This window comes from Lissotriton vulgaris, chromosome 10 (genome assembly GCF_964263255.1).
Source record: "Lissotriton vulgaris chromosome 10, aLisVul1.2, whole genome shotgun sequence".
Classification (NCBI taxonomy): Eukaryota; Metazoa; Chordata; class Amphibia; order Caudata; family Salamandridae; genus Lissotriton; species Lissotriton vulgaris.
Window position 1 is genome coordinate 552590953 of NC_141698.1, and position 17577 is coordinate 552608529.

The following is a 17577-nucleotide window of genomic DNA, read 5'->3' on the forward strand; positions in this document are numbered from 1 at the left end:
TATTCCTGAAGATGTCAATAAGGGTTTTAGGTATGCTAAATATTTCAATACAATTGCACAAATTAAGCAAAAAATTAAAAGCACCAACTTGGAGTATGTATGCAGTTTAAGTAATGAGGAGAGTGAGTTTGTTAACCCCTACCCTGCTGGTGACGGAACCACTCTGTCATCAGCCGCGGTCGCGCTGTGCTGATGACGGAGGGGTTCCGTCACGGCCCGCTCGGAACGCCTGCGCGGCACAGATTCTGCACCTGCGCTGAACGTTCTATTGAGCGGGCGGGGCCGTGACGGAACCGCTCCGTCATGAGCACAGCACAGCACAACCGCGGCTGGTGACGGAGCAGTTCCGTCACCAGCATGCGCCCGCCCCGCCCCCTTACCACTGCGGCGGAATAGCCGCCGCAGTGAAGGGGTTAAAGAATAAAATGAAAGAAGACTGGAAATTGCAAGCGAGTGGTGAGATAAAAGCTGGATAAGAGAGCAGACTGAGGCTGAAGAAGAAATTAGATTGTCAAATTGGCATCCTAAAATGAGAATGGAACATGAGAGAAAGGGTGGGTTGCGTATGGTGCATCATAAACCTACAAGGACTAGTACAATTGACTATGAGGGTAAAAGTCAATGTGGGAAAAGTTATGTTATAAATGGCGGTTTTCTAATTGGTGATGAACCAATATTGACAAGGATCTATTATGTTTGTGCTAAGACTGCTTATTTCAATTTGCCGCACAACTGGGTTGAATCATGTTATCTTGCTTTCATGTTCCCTAGCGTCTATCACGAGTAGGAGGAATGATGCAGTTAGTTTTAAAGATGCGAAACATGGTTTGGGACAGATAGGGTTAGATATATTAGAAGCCATTATTCCACATGTAGGTGTGGTTAAGAATTAAGTGAAAATTAGAAAACCATCTACATTTGTGGATTGGCTTAAGTCCTATCGCAAATTAATTATGAATTAATTGCAATGTGGCCAATGATTAACAAAACTGTTTAGTGCTAGATATCCTTATTCAGAAGGAAGGTGGTGTTTGCAAGGTACTGAAGGTGAAAGAGTACTGTAGCTTCATATATGATAATATTAGGATTGTTAATGCATATGTAGAAAACATTACTACATTTTCTCATGAAGTCCAAGCTTTAGAAGGGCATGGAATGATGGGTTAGTGAGATAAGGAAGAGTTTTAGCAAGGTTTATGAATAGTTTGATAGTTTGGGAGCTGGAACATTAAGACTAATCCTAGCACCTGTAACAATTGAAATGATTTGTGCAATTGCCTTGTTTCTATTGTTCAGATTTGTGCGTGAATGTTTCTAAATTGGGATGTAACAGTGAAACAGGGAACAAGAGCTTGAGATGGAGGATGTTAAATATTGTGTTTACAACTACTAAAGTTAGTGGAGGAGTCAACCTGGAAGAAACAAAAAGTGATACAGTCTGTGTTATAATTGTTGGCTAGTTTGATCTTATTGTGTGTTTAGTGATTAGAAAATAATCAGAGGGGGGATTTGTGGCCGGGGGGTGGGGGCTTCGGCAGAATCAAAATGTGCAGAATATGTTATGTTATGTTATATGCTGTTTTATACCGCGCTCAATTACTACCGGAGTATCCTGGCGCAAATTTTCACATTTCATTACACATGTATACTCCAATATAATACTATTGTTTTAAAACTAATTCAATATGATGTGTAGAACTGCATCTTTCTGATATGTGCTACCTAGGCCTCGGTTTAGACATAAACACCATCGTGTCCAAGATGGAAGCCACCTCTGACATACATGTTCGTTTATCCGTCCCTGATGCTTAACCTTCAAAGTGGTTGCACCCCACAGTTTAAATACCACTGCAATATGAAGATATTTAAAAAAGGTTACTTATTATTCATGCTGTTTTCTTAATATTTAGTCTTTCTTTGTCAGCTGTGATTGGTGAGGAGATGGAAGATGGAACTGGCTTTTTTTACAACCACCAGCAGGTTTGTGCTGTTTGGTACAAATTGTCCTCATTCTCAGTACTCTTCACCTTACCCTGCTTACGTCCTTTTTATCCCCAGTTTGTGCGCTATGAATGAATATAGGTGATGCAGCTGAAACGTGGGGTAATCATATATTCACAATACGCAAACAATTTAATAACTACTCATCTTTTCTCCTTATGAAACTAAATTTGGCCCATACCTATACCTGGTCCTCCAATGAACCCTTTGAGATATGTCAGGGACTAACAACTGTTAAGGTGGATAATACCCCCCTTATGAGGACCTACAACAAAGGGAATATTCTACAAACCAAGCTATACATCACAATGGTCAAATTTTGTAATCATTATCATCAATAATGGCAGACTGAGTTTTACTATTCACTTAGCTTTATCTATATCTTTGAATGCATATGAAATGGTCAAACAAGGGTACAGCATCGAATCACAGCCCATCACACTAAAGAAAACAAAGTAATACACAATAACATCTCATAGCATGAGTGAGTGGATAGGAAGAGAGACAAACGAGCATTATAACAAGATCAATGCAATTTCATTACAAGAACGGAGGCTACATTATGCAATGACTTTTAATTGCAGATCCAAGCCAGTCGCATCACAATATAAAGGTTCCAATAAGAACACTGAGATAAAGTAAGACATTACACATAGCAATCATCAGCCTCTTTTAAATGCGGCTCCAAGCAGATAAGTAGCTCATTATCTTCTCTAAACCTACTTTCTCTAATATTGTGTTTTTGGTAACAATTTGGATTTATATTGGGGTTTATGTGAAGGGTGGCTTTATCCCCTCCCTCCCCCCCTCCTTCATGATCTGCAATTTATGGAGATCATCCCCTCCCTCTGTTTGGATAACCTCTATTTACCAGGTTGTTGTTTAATAATGTGCATTTGCTCAGTGATTTCGTTCAGTATGCCTTAGCCCAGGTAGTTTACTTTACTTTCCTTATTTTATTGTACATCCAGCTGTTGTTTGCCTTTTTTTCTGTCCACAACCTTGTTTGAATAATGTATAGATATCAAACGCTGTATTCCTCATACCGTCAGCTCTCACAACGAACTGGCGTTTATGTAGATTAAACCAGCGTTGGTCTACTCACCCTGTTAAAGCCTGAAACTCCGCTATTAATCTATCGATTTTGTAACGCTTTTGCGTGCTTAGGACAAGCACTACCCTTCTCGCGCTCCCACCGAGTGATCCCACGCTCACCTTCCATCTGTGAACAAGCATTCAAAAGACAAGCGATGTTCTGAGTTACTTGAACCTCTCCCCCATTTGGCCCGCAGGCCCCGTCCTCAAGGAAATGATATGTCACGCATTAGAGGAAAGTTCCTTGGCGAGAGCCACGCTTCATGCACATCTCGACTAGGAGGTTTCCTCACTCTCTGACAGTTGAACATCAGCTGTTTGACTACGTTTGTGAGGATTTTTCGAACGAGCACTGCATACACTATAATTTAGCGAGCGGGCACTATATACATTAATTATAAGAATTACCAAATTAATGTATAATTAATTCTAAAATCTGGTTTTGGCAAATAGCAAAACCTTAACCCGAGGCATATTATATTCAGCCCCTTATAATTTGCCCTTGAGGGGAAAACTATCACTTATATTAACATATTTGTAAAGTGAGAGAATACATAGGGCGAATAGCTTTTTACCATTTCTTTTACCTAAAAAAAAAAAAAAAAAGAAGGGCAATATAAAAAAAAAAATAATAATTCTGACTCAGATTCAGATATAAACAATGCTACACTTCCTAATTTTAATAAGGAGGATTTTCGCATTATGATCCAGAAAGAAATGAAACCCTGTTTTAGGGAGACCTTTGCTCAGTTTGCTCCTTATAAAAGACCACTTCCTTCTCAAGAAGATGTGTCTGCTGTTTTTATTCATGATAAAGTTGGAGCTAAACATACCAGGAAAAACACTGCTACCGAGACGCATGTGAGCACGGGAGGTCCTAGCACCTCTGATATTATTGGTGGTCTTAGCACCACACATTTTTGGATGGTCTTAAGCACCTCAAATAATAGAGATGTCTTTTATGACACACTTCATTCGGGTGCCCCTTACGGCCCAAATACCTTGGAAGCCCCTAGCGGCTCATTGCTTCAAAGTGCTCAGGATTACCATGAGGGTTCAGATGAGGACGAGGATATAGACCCAGACGAATACGTTCTGGATTTAGTTGATGAGGACATAGGAATTTTTGAAGAGGAGGATGAAACCCCTTCTACTTCCAAAGATAGTATTCTAAACCCCCTGGGAGAGGAGATGTTCTCCCCGCTAAATCTAAAACATCCCCGTTCCTCACAATGGTCTCCCCAGGAGCATGTCTCTAAATTTATTAAAAAATGGATTTATTTCCCTCTTGAAAGAGGGACAAGGAATATTCTAAGGGCTGAGTGTTCAAGACCCTCAATCGATGAGAAAGCTTGTTTTGGCCCTAATATGGACCCAAAACTTATTAAGTACCTTTTTTAGACTTGGGCGCGACCCTCAGGAAAGGTCTTGAAAAAGCCTTTAAAGGGTGCCAAGATCAATTACCGAACTTGCTTGGTCCATTGAGCAGAATTCTTGACTGCGCTGAGGAATGTTACCTTAAAGGTGCCTAGCTTGATACAGATCTAATAAGAGGTTGGAGTCAAAGAGCCCTCATTCTCCTAGGTAATGCTAATACTAGCATTAACGCTGAAAGGCGTAGGCTCATCCCTTTTAAACTAGACCCTAAACTCACAGATATGGCTGAGAAGGAGCCTCTGGATGTTCTGTTTAGAACACAAAATTGCCCTCAGAGCGGAATACTACCCGGGAAGTCGAACGTTTCTGCGGATTGGAATTCCAGATTCCTTTCGGACTACAGCGATTGGAAACTGAACGTTGCTGTCTTCGACTCACTAAATTCTTATTGGGGTCTATTCGAAATAGACCTATTTGCGACCCGTCTCACTTCTCAACTAGAGCGTTACTTCAGCTGGATGCCGGATCCCGGCGCACAGGCAGTGAACGCATTTCTCCAACCCTGGTGAGGGATCAATGCTTATGCCTTTCCCCCATTTGCAATGATCCAGAGAGTCTTGCAGAAAGTGAGGCAGGACCGATGCTCTCTAGTCCTAATAACTCCCTTCTGGCCATCACAGGCGTGGTTCCCCACTGTTCTGGAACTGACCTGGAGTTTGAACCTTCTTGCCTGGAAAGTGTCAGGCAATCTAACGAAGTCTCAGGACTTTCGTCATCAGCTTCTACTCTCCTTAGAGAGTCATGGGCACCGGGAACTCACTACAGATACAACAATATCTGGAAATGCTGGCTTCGTTGGTGCATGGAGAGGGATTTGGATCCCACTCAAGCACCTATTGTTGATATAGTGAATTTCCTCGCTGAACTCTTCGACAAGGGATTGAGTTATAGATCAATCAACTGTTATAGATTGGCGATCTCTGCTGGTCAAAATGTGATTGTTTGTAGGGTAATGAAGAGCATTCGTCTAAAGAGACCCCAAGGCCGAAATATGATACTCTCTGGGATGTCAATTTGATTCTAGATCTCTTCACTTCCTGGCCAGATAATTCATTTTTAAGCAGAAAGTTTCTTTCTTTTAAACTCGCAACTCTTCTTTGCCTTATCTCCTGTCGTAGAGTTGCTGATGTTAAAGCTCTGGAGATTTCCAATAGGTCATATAATTTATTTGGAGTTAAATTTGAGGTCTATAGAAGAACCAAGACCATGTCTGATTCATTCTTCTATCCTCGTTTCGATCCTTCTCCGAAACTTTGTGTAGTCGAATGTAGGAAAGCGTATGATATGACAATGTCTAATCTTCGACCGCTTAATGAGAATCAACTTCTCATTTCCTTCGTTAAGCCTCATAAGGCTATTTCCTCCACTTCTATTGCCAGATGGGTTAAGTCTGCTATGTCTTTAGCTGGTATTGGTATTTCCAAATTTCAAGCTCATTCTCTTAGAGGTGCCATGGCAAGTAAGTCTCTTTGGTCCGGAGGTAAGTTGGATGATATCCTTAAAGCTGCTGACTGGTCTAATGCAAGTACCTTCGCAAGACATTATTGTAAACCAATTGAACACATGTCTAATGTAGTTTTACAGGGCTACCAACATGCATAATGTAGCCTCCGTTCTTGTAATGAAATTGCGATTCTCCTATTATCATGCCTAGAGAATCTAGATTTCATTAAAGACACGGAGGCTCACATTATCCCACCCAACCCTTCCCATGGTATTGGGTATAACTTAACATGATGTTATTTATCATCTTGATGTTATGTATTTCAAAATGATTATTATTTATTGTTCAATTGTTCATCTGGATATGAGTTGGATTCCTTTGTTTTTAGGATACAATTTTATTGTCCTCTTTCTTTCAGATATCCCTTCTACTTAATCTACTTTTGACGTGTCATCATCAGGAGGTCGATTGACTGTCTTCTTCTTCTTCAATTTTGCTTCCATTCACTTCGAATCTTCTGGAATCTACTGGATATACTTTCGCCGAATTTAAAAGAGGCTGATGATTGCTATGTGTAATGTCTTACTTTATCTCAGTGTTCTTATTGGAACCTTTATATTGTGATGCGACTGGCTTGGATCTGCAATTAAAAGTCATTGCATAATGTGAGCCTCCGTGTCTTTAATGAAATCTAGATTCTCTAGGCATGATAATAGGAGAATCGCAATTTCAAAGTATGATACGAACATAAAGAAACTATAGCCCAGCATGCTAATAGTCTTAAGAGCTAACCCTCCGGCTGAAAGGGAAAGCTGGGGCAACCTCACAAAGGTATGAGGAGCAAAGTTAAGGAGTCAGAATCCAACAGCAACAGCTATAGTAGAGCTTAAAGAAAATAGCTATCTCCTCACGAATAACAGCACACGTGGAAAATGCACACTCTCAACATGCCTGCCTCAGCTCAAGCCCACCACCAAACATAGAATCTAACACTAATAGTTATACCCTAAATGTTAAAGTCCATCCCTACTTAGTATCAAAGTCCAAGCTATTCACAGTTTTCATTGGTTCAGGAGCATAGGGTGTTCAGTTACACCACTCCCTTCACACCTCACTCTCAAAGAATTCTTTGTTTAGAGGCATGAGGTCATCATCGTCCTTCAGCAGAGGAAATCACAATTTTCTTCTTCCTAGGCTCACACACATCTTTGAAACATTTTACTAGAGCAGTTATCCACAAAACTAAACATTTCTTCAGACAGTAGGAAGTTCGCTGATTTTAAAACCATGTAGCCATTGACAAGAAAAGAACACAGAAATCATAATGAAGGACAAAATACATTTTTTCTGCAGCCTACCTTTAAAAAGCAAATTAATCCTAACAGTGGTTTGAGTACTTCTATGTAAAGGGTGCAGTTTTCTGTAGGATAAATAAACAGACTCAGTTATTTGTTCACATAAAAAGTTCCATTTCATAATTCATTTTTGTCTTCTATTATTCTAATACAAACACAAATAATATCACGCGTGTAAAACTCTTTTGTTAACGTGTTTCTTTCATGTTGCACATGAAAACTCAAACCTCTCAGCATTATTTCTCTGCTGTCTTCCGTGCAGAAATCATTTGTGGCCTACAGGTCTCATTTGTCACTTTCCTGCAAATTTCTCGATTATCTTAAAAAATATATATATATTAATATTTTCTCTTTTAATTTCACAGCTCTTGTTAATAATTTTCACCCAGTAGGAGGTTTAATCCGAGCAGGTTTATTTATGAAAATCCTGCTCCATTATAGGCTTAGTAAAGCACTGGGATATTCATTAGCAGGCTATTGGGCCCAGCATGAAGAAAGATTGTGAGGGGTCAGGGGTGCGAGTTGGGAAGGAGCCTTCGTCAGAAAGCTGGGTACAAAATATAAGTGGTAGCTATGACCACTAGGGAAAGCTGACGAAGGCAGAAAATGAAGGTGGATCTCAACTAAGTCTGCTTGAGGAAGCAGTCCAGCATTGGTGGGTAAAGGCACTTGTGGACCAAGCTAAATGCAGCATGAATTAGCCATCAGGTGTGTCTGTGTGCAACGTAACCAATAATATCCCTCCCAAGATATCCAGTAGGAACCACGGTGAGCTAGTATACCTGCATGCTGAAAATAAATACTAAACCCAACACTGCATATAAGAAACACACATATTACTTTTTTGTAATAGTAATTTAGATTGCTGTGGTAACTTCTCACCATTTCTACCCACTTTGAGCCCTCCATTTTGAGCTTTACCGGACACTACTCTGCTAATTTGCACTTTGTTGTCTCTGCCACTGATTGTATTTTTTAAAATTGGGAAACTGTAAAAATTGCATTTTATTAATGGCAGCACCGACCTGCCTATCGCTGACCTGCCACCTGGTCTTCACTCCCTCAGCCCCACTGCAGTCGATTAGGTGCTGCCTGGGGTCCTGTCCTCCAGCGGCCATCATCTTGGGTGAGTAGCAGGCGAGCGGACCAGTGCTCGGCCCCTCCCGCCCTTGTAGGTATAAAATGGCCCCCCACCCAGGAAGCGCAGCGGACGAGCGCAGCAGGCGTGCCGGCGGCGCGCCAAAGGCAAGCCCGTCTACGCCCGTCTACGCCCGTCCGCGCCCAAACGGGTTCTAGGGCCAGTCATGCTGCCTATTCGCCTCCATATTCACGAAATGACCTTCTAAAATACAACAGAGGTCAGGGCCATTTGTCTATGGATTCGGTCAATCGGGCCGGGAGACATGGGATCTTAGCCAATGATACCCCCTCCATAGTTCCATACAACATTATGACCCTGAGTAGTCGGGCAGAGCCCAGCTCTCCTTCTCACTCCCTGTCCATACTCTACATAAATACCCGTTCTTTGGTGAAACACCAGATGGACATCTTTCTACTATTAGAATCCGACAAACCAGATATTCTCCTACTTACCGAGACCTGGCTGACTCCAGATTCTGCCTCCGACATAATAGCTGCACTTCCACCTAACTATTATATCATTCACGCCGACCGTGGCCTACGTAAATCTGGTGGGGGGGGTTGCAGCCATTATTCGTTCCAACTTGATAGTCACAACTTTGACCTGCCTGCACCTACCGGATACAGAAAACCTGGTGCTAAAATTGGATACCTCGCACACGACGGTTGCTTGTGTCCTCTTATACAGGCCCTAAATTCCATGCCATCTTTTCCCCTCACACTGAGCGAGGAAATCGCTAACCTGGCCATGGACCACACCAGGATTGTCCTGGCGGGCGATTTCAATTATTGGTTTAATGACCCCCTGGAAGGCCCTCACTCGAGTGAACTTACTGAGCTCCTCACGAACCTAAATTTTTCTCAACGAGTGTTATCACCTACCCAGTGTAAAGGCCATATTCTGGACCAGGTCTGGACTAACGCCTCACTAGTTACAACTCCAATCATCACCCCTCTCATCACTCTCTCCTCAAATTTAACCTTGTCTACTCCCCTCCCAGGAAAACTGTGACAGTAGCAGGAGGCCAAGCGAGGAAATGGAACTCCCTTGACAGACCAGCCTTTCTAGAGACACTGGCCAGCACTATCCCCTCCCTTCACCCCGATATCAATGTATTCAAAGCCAACCTTTCTGGTTGGCTACAAGCAGCAAGCGACATTCACGCCCCGTTTAAGACAGTCAAACTGGCCCGCCGCGCAGATGCCCAAAAATGGTTCACACCTGAGCTAAAAGCAAAGAAGCTGGCTGTGCACCAACTGGAGCGACAATGGCGTTGCAATTATGCCCGAGACCTAAAGAGCGAATTTACCACGGCGAGGAAAGAATGCATGAAGTCCATTCTTTCCACCAAAGCTTCCTACTTCTCTGCCCGTATCCTTAACTCAACTAATAGATCTAAAGACATCTTCTCTATTTTTAACGAGCTAACAAATCTTGACAGTGTCCATCCCAGCTTAAAACCGACCCAGACCTTCTGTGATTCACTCAATGTCTACTTCATTGAGAAAATCGTGGACATAAAAGCCAGCATCCCACAATCCTCGAGTCCCACAGCCCTGATAACAGCCTTCATCAATAACACTGATATTCTTAACAGCTTCCCTCCTATTACCCCGGAATTGTTCCAGGAACTACTAGTAAGAATTAAATCTGGAGCCCTGTCAGACAGATGTCCCCCATTTATCTTAAAAGATTGCCTCTCGGCCTTCCCCACCGCTGCACTCACCATCCTGAATGACTCACTAACCTCCGGTATAGTGCCCTTGGCCTTCAAGGAAGCCACGGTCATACCACTCCTTAAAAAAACAGGGGCCGATCCAACTTGCAAGGCAAACTTTCGCCCGAACTCCCTACTTCCCTTCCTTACGAAGGCAATGGAGGCTCATGTAGCCAAGTGCCTGTCCAGCTTCATGGAGGAATAAAACTGCCTCGACCCTCACCAGGCGGGGTTTTGCCCCGACCACTCTACGGAGGTGGTGGTTACTGCGGTACTAGACACCCTCCGAGACAGCGTAGACAAACGCTCCCCCCAGGCCCTGGTGCTCCTGGATCTGTCGCCTGCATTTGACACGGTCGACCATACCATCTTGATCGACCGTGCCACCCAGGCCGGAGTCCAGGGCAGAGCAGCCAGCTGGCTGAAGTCCTTCTTGGAGAACCGCTCCCAGGCAGTCCGACTTTGAGAAGTTGTCGGTGCCAAACAATCCATTACATGTGGGGTTCCACAGGTCTCCTCCCTGTCGCCCCACCTGTTCAACATCTATATCCTTCCCTTGATTCACGCTCTTAGAAATCAACAAGTGATGGTGTTCAATTATGCAGATGATCTACAGTTGATCTTTACAATCGATAATTCTGAAGCATCGATTTCCATCTTTCAGTCAACTATGAGGTTCATCCAAGCCTGGATGGACCAAAATCATCTAAAATTGAACCCGGGAAAAACCGAGCTGGTCCTCACTGGAGACAGCGCTAGGTATTGGGGCTCACATTATTGGCCATCTGAACTGGGCTAAGCTCCTATACCCTCATCCTCAGCAAAGACACTTGGAGTCACCTTGAACAGTGATCTCTCACTGAAAACACAAGTGGGCCAGGTGGTCTCCAAGTGCTTCTTCCAACTCAGGAAAATTTGGAAGGTGCAGCGACTCCTAACACCGGAAGCCATTACCCAGGTGGTACTCGCCACTGTGACATCCCACCTGGACTACGCGAACTCTGTCTACCTGGGTCTACCCCTCTTCCTCCTGAAACGTCTTCAGATGGTACAGAACTATGCTGCCAGACTGATTCTGAGCAAACCCAGATGGCAACCTGCCACCCCATTGCTGATGAAACTTCATTGGCTTCCGGTGGTCCAGCGATGCACCTTCAAGACAGGCTGCATAATCTTTAAATCCCTTCATTGTAAAAGCCCAAAGTTTATTGACAAACTAATCATCAAGCAATCTGCGCTCTGCCCACCTGGGCCTCTTACAGACACCGTTGTTTAAACGCAAACGCTCTGGTGGCTGTAGATTTAGAACACTGGCCCCCCGTCTGTGGAATTCCTTTCCCTTGGAGATTCAGTCCTGTCCGGACCTTTTGTCATTTAGGAAAGCATTAAAAACTTGGCTTTACATACAAGCATACCAATAATTCCATCTAAACCCTCCGTCAGTCGTGTCCTCTGTCTCTTGTTAGCGCCAGGAAACCAATCGGTGTTAGTGCGCTTAATAAATCATTATTAACATAACATAACATAACATACTCTTTAGTACTTGTATGTGTCCTGGGTTATCCATGGGGCTCTAACTGAAGAAATGATCATGACTGGGTTGTCTGCAAGAGAAGTTCCACAGCAATAGGAGCCTGCTTACTAGCGACAAGAAGGCCAAACGTTTAATCCCAAAACAGCGAAAAGGAAGATACCTAAAATGCCAGAGCAAATAAAATATTTTTGATATGCCTTTAGTTCACATACCCTGTAGTACCAACAAGATGCAACCAAACGATACAAAGGAACACTTGGTTTGTTAGACTTCATGACAACAGCCCCTGCGTCATGCAAAACAGCATGAGTACCTCATGCGTACGAAGGCAAAACTCCAGCATCCAATTTTTAAGCACTCCCTCGGATCTTAGCCTGATGGTAATCAGAAGAAAAGAGCGAAAACAATTGCGAGTCCAAAAAGTCAGGAAAAGCAAGGGCTCCCGCTGAGATGTATAACTGTAGAAAGACCACACATAGGAAGAAGGTCCTTGTGGATTTCAGAAGTATTTGCTTACTTTTTAAATAAACATATGGGCAAAGGATTAAGGGCCTAATTTGCAACAAAGTGAATCAGCACTGGACCGCAAGCCATTTTGCTGTGCCGCACTGAGACATGTACAAAGCACAGGGATGTATCGTATCTATAATGATATGGTAGATCCCTGTGCTCACACACAAAATGGCAGCCATGTGCCTGCGCAAGATGTGCCACCGGTGGGTGGAGCTGGTGGAGCAAGGGACTTGTAAATAAGCTACTGCTGTAATTACTTACATCATTAGACAGGTTGTGGAAATGAGTGAGTCTTCAGAGGATATGCCCTGTTCAACTTGATTCACTGAACATTTGGTTGGTCACCTTTAGCAGATAGTCATAATTTTACATACATCTACTTACCACTAACTAGTGCTATATGACTAACTAAGTTCATGTACTAACTGATCTTTGGGAAGACTATGGGCCAGATGTAGGTATCCAAATACCGGTTGGTAAAGGCCGAAAATACCGTTACCGACCGGTATTTGGATACTGAGAGGTAGGGCATGAAAAATTACAGATACTGTAATTTTACAGAATCGGTAATTTTACCGAATCGGTATTTTTACCGATTCGGTAAAATTACAGATTCTGTAAAATTACCGAATCTGTATTTTGAAATGTAGGTAGCACTGTAAACAGTGCTACAGGGCTTTAAGGTTTCGTTATTTACCACCAACTATTAGTTGGTGGTAAATAACGAATTCCTATGTAAATGCAAATATGTGCATTTACACCTGTGCCATGTGGCACACATATATGCCCTTAGGGCATGTATGTGTACTACATGGCACACAGGCACTAATCAGGGGTGCAACAGGGTGTCAAAGTGACACCCTGCCACCCTTGAATTTTTCAGTATTTACCGAATCGGTAATTACCGATTCGGTAATTGACATTCAATCCTATGGGCCTCCAGGCCCATAGGAATCAATGGCAAATACTGAATCGGTAAATACCTACATCTAATTTACCGATTCTAAAATCAGTAAAATTCGGTATTTTAGAATCGGTAAAAAAGATTTACCTACATCTAGCCCTATCTTCTCTAGTGATAGAAGAGTAATGGCTGTTCTCCCAGACCATCCAAGAACACTCATTTTCTAGAAATGGGAAATATTTGACTTCCATGAATCTTCCACATCCGAATGTTTATCTGAAAGCCTAGTTAAGCTTGCTTTTAGAATTGCTGCTCAATGACTTTAGAATACTCTTTTTGAACCCTTCGTTTATTTCACCAACTATTGAATTGGCCGTTGGTCTCAAAGGATGCGATAATCATGTCATACATAACTCAAAGTAATTTCCTAATTCCCAACCTTCACTCATGCTCAAGTCCTACTTGAATTTCAAAGGTCTTGAGTCCCCACTATTTGAGGCAGTGGAGCTCTCTCCCAAGTCCCAGCCATTGCATTCTTCATGTTCATTAGCTAGTAGGCGCTTTCGTGTGACTGTTGCATGTTTTAATGCCACCAGTGTCTGATTTTCGAACTGTATGTTGTATTTTTTTTAAATATGTTGCAGATTATTATTATTAGCACTGTTCATTTTATTTCTAAAGCATGCGATTGCCTAAAAGGCGTCCAGGCGCTAAACACACTTTAACGGTCAATCACACTGTCACTAGCCATTACATGGTAAACAGTCATGGTTTAAGTGACCTTATAAATTTTGTAAGCGTACTAAATGTTCTAGACGCACTAAAGGCCCAGCAGGCAGAAGTGGGTGTAAATAAAAATTGGAAATTGATTGCTGTGCAGTCCGCACAGCACTGCCAGAATTCCCCTCAATTGGTTTGACTTTTAGTCAGAACGTTCTTTGTGCCACATGGACTTAATGCACAGTGCCCACGAGGCGCAGCAGCCTTAGACGGACCTGTATGCGCTCAGATGACATATGGAAAGGCAGCGAAAACAATATTTAAGTATGGTGACCTGGCCTTTCTCACAGGCGAGATGAGAAGAGAGGAGAGAGTGGCCTGCTCCAGAGCTCGAGTCAAAGGGATGTCCTCGATAAAGAAACAATCTGATGTTGTAACTATTTTTTTTTTACTTTCCTTAAAAAAAAAAGTGAAATGCCCTGGGGCTTATTGACAAGCCCCGTGCGCCACCCGTACGTCCCTTTTCCCATGTTAAAAATGACGCAAAAGTGGTGCAAGGGGCTTGTAAATAAGCCCCCCCTATATGGTCACGAACGGTGCAGGTCTCAATTCTAAACAAGCATTGGCAAAGGCAAAAGGTCTGACTTGCATTGTGAGTCAAAAGGCTTTGCCAAGGCCTGTGTGCTGCTTCATGAAGCCTGGGGAGCATTTAGAGCAGCAGCAGAGCTCTGGCATTGTAGAAGAGCCAACGGGAACGCTCATGGCATGAACAGCTCCTTGGAGAAAAGGAGAAGCGCTACTGGACAGGCTCACTGGCATCGCCCCAGCAGCAGGGGAGTTGATCTATGAGGTGGGGATTAAAGCAGAGCCAGCAAGCATACAGAAAGGAACCAGCGATCCGGTGGCAGGGGAGATAAAAATATTGAATATGTGGTGAGTGACTGCACTTTTCAGAAAGAAATTGTGAATATTCGATGACTGCCGGTCCATTTCAGATGTAAAACTGTCAGAAGGAAGGACACACCATAGCACACAAATAACAAGCATTTACAATGCAATGGTCTCGGCATTATTAAAGGTAGAACTATTGGCATTGCTCATGACTTTTTTTTTTAAAACATAAATAAATGGTATTGTCATTTACAATGGCAATAGGTGAGCATTAGAGAATAGTAGAGAGTATTCGCGGACACAGAGCCACACACACAGAAAGCCACACACACACAGAGAGCCACACAAACACAGAACCCCACACACTCACAAACAGAGGTCTCCACACACACACAGAGGCCCACACACACACACACAGTGAGCCACACACACACACACACACACAGTGAGCCACACACACACAGAGCCCCACACACACACAGAGCCCGACACACACACACACACACACACACAGCCCCCCCCCCACACACACAGAGCGCCACACACACACACACACACAGAGCCCCACTTACACACACAGAGCCCCACACTGACACACTGAGCCCCACACACACACACACAGTGAGCCACACACACACCGAGCCACACACACACACACACAGAGCCCCACACACACACACAGAGCCCCACACACAGAGCGGTCGCGACTAGGACAACGCAGGTGCCTGACCCCATTCTCGTTTGTCTATTCAATGATGTCATGCAGCCTCCGGGTTTCAGTTGGAGATCAAGCGCCTCTCGGGGTGATACAGCAAGCCTCTGATGACTGGGTCGGCTGAAACGGGGGCGGGCACGGGAAGGGGCTGAAGCACCACCATCTTTCTCGCCTCTGATGACGGGGTCGGCTGAAACGGGGGCGGACACGGGAAGAGGCTGAAGTGAAACGGGGTCGGGCATGGGAAGGGGCTGAAGCACCACCAGTAGAGCCAATGCACTGCCAAATAATTAAATAAAGAAGCCACAGAAGGCTTAATAAGCGCCAGCACGTTTCTCTGAGGCGAAGCAAGAATGCTTTGTAGAAACCAGCGTCATTTTCAGATTCGGGGGCATGGTTTTCGTTCTCTCCTCTTCCCATTGGCTGGAAGGTAAAATTCCAGCCAATGGGAAGAGGAGAGAACGAAAACAAGAAAGAAGAGAAAAAACACGCCCCGAATCTGGAAAAGACGGGGCTTGAACCGAGTGAAGCCCCTCTCCTCCAATGGCTGGCCTCCGTTCAGGAAGCCAGCCAATGGAGAAGAGGGGCGGGTTCAAGCCCCCTACTAAGAAACATTAAATCTAGGTTGCGCGATGGGACTCAAACCCACAATCTCTGGCTTAGGAGGCCAGTACCTTATATATTAGGCCTGCGCACACAGCAGTACATACCAACACACACCAAATACACACCTGCGCGTACACAGCCTCTCAAATACACTCACACCTGCGCACACACCAGTACATACAAACACACACCAAATACACACCTGCGCGCACGCAGCCTCTAAAATACACTCACACCTACAGACACACCAGTACATACACACACCTGCTCACGCCCAGCATCTAATATATTCACAGACGCTAGTACACACACACCTGTAAACACACACACAGCCTTTTACATTCATTCACACCTGCACACAGACGCACACCAGTGCATACAAACACATACCAAATACACACTTGTACACAGACAGCCTCTCAAATACACTCACACCTGCGCACACACCAGTACATACACACACCTGTTTGCGCCCAGTATCTAACATACATTCACAGACGGACGCTAGTACACACACCTGTTAACACACACTCAGCCTTTCACATTCATTCACACATGCACTCAGACGCACACCAGTACATACAAAAACACACCAAATACACACAGCCTCTCAAATACTCTCACACCTACAGACACACACCAGTACATACAAACACACACCTGTTTGCACCCAGCTTTTCACATACATTCACACAGATGCACACTAGTACACACACACCTGTAAACACACACTCAGCCTTTCACATTCATTCACACATGCACTCAGACGCACACCAGTACATACAAAAACACACCAAATACACACAGCCTCTCAAATACACTCACACCTGCGCACACACCAGTCCATACAAACACACACCTGTTCGCGCCTAGCATCTCATATACATTCACGAAGATGGACGTTAATAAGTACACACACCTGTAAACACACACACAGCTTTTCACATTCATTCACACATGCACACACACACAATTGTGCACACACCTGTTAATACACACTCACAGCTGCAGTCACACACACTTAGAAATATGCACACACACCTGTACAGAGTCTCTCACATACCTTTACACCTGTACACACACACATGAACATGCCTGCATGCACACAGGACTCACCATGCGCCTGATGCCAATCGCAGCGCTGTATGACTTTGTCAGGGCACTGAAGCGCTAGACACATAATTCATGCAGACAGCTAATAATTTAACAACCAAGACAGTGCTTTGGGCCAAGCCGAGGGCAGGGAAGCGCTACACAAACGGCAATGCAATGATGTTTACACACGGTCAGCGCTTCACCAGTATGTAGACATTGTATTCTTTACTGTGTTCTAGCCACGGGAGCAGCGAGAGGGGCCACGGAATCGAGGAGGGGCCGCGGGAGCAGCGACAGGGGGCCATGGAGCCGAGGTGGGGGCCCCAACGAGTGGCATTCACTGACGGGTGGCACCATCACCTCTTCTCCCTACCTGAGAGGCCCAGAGACGAATGGGCAGAGAGACCAC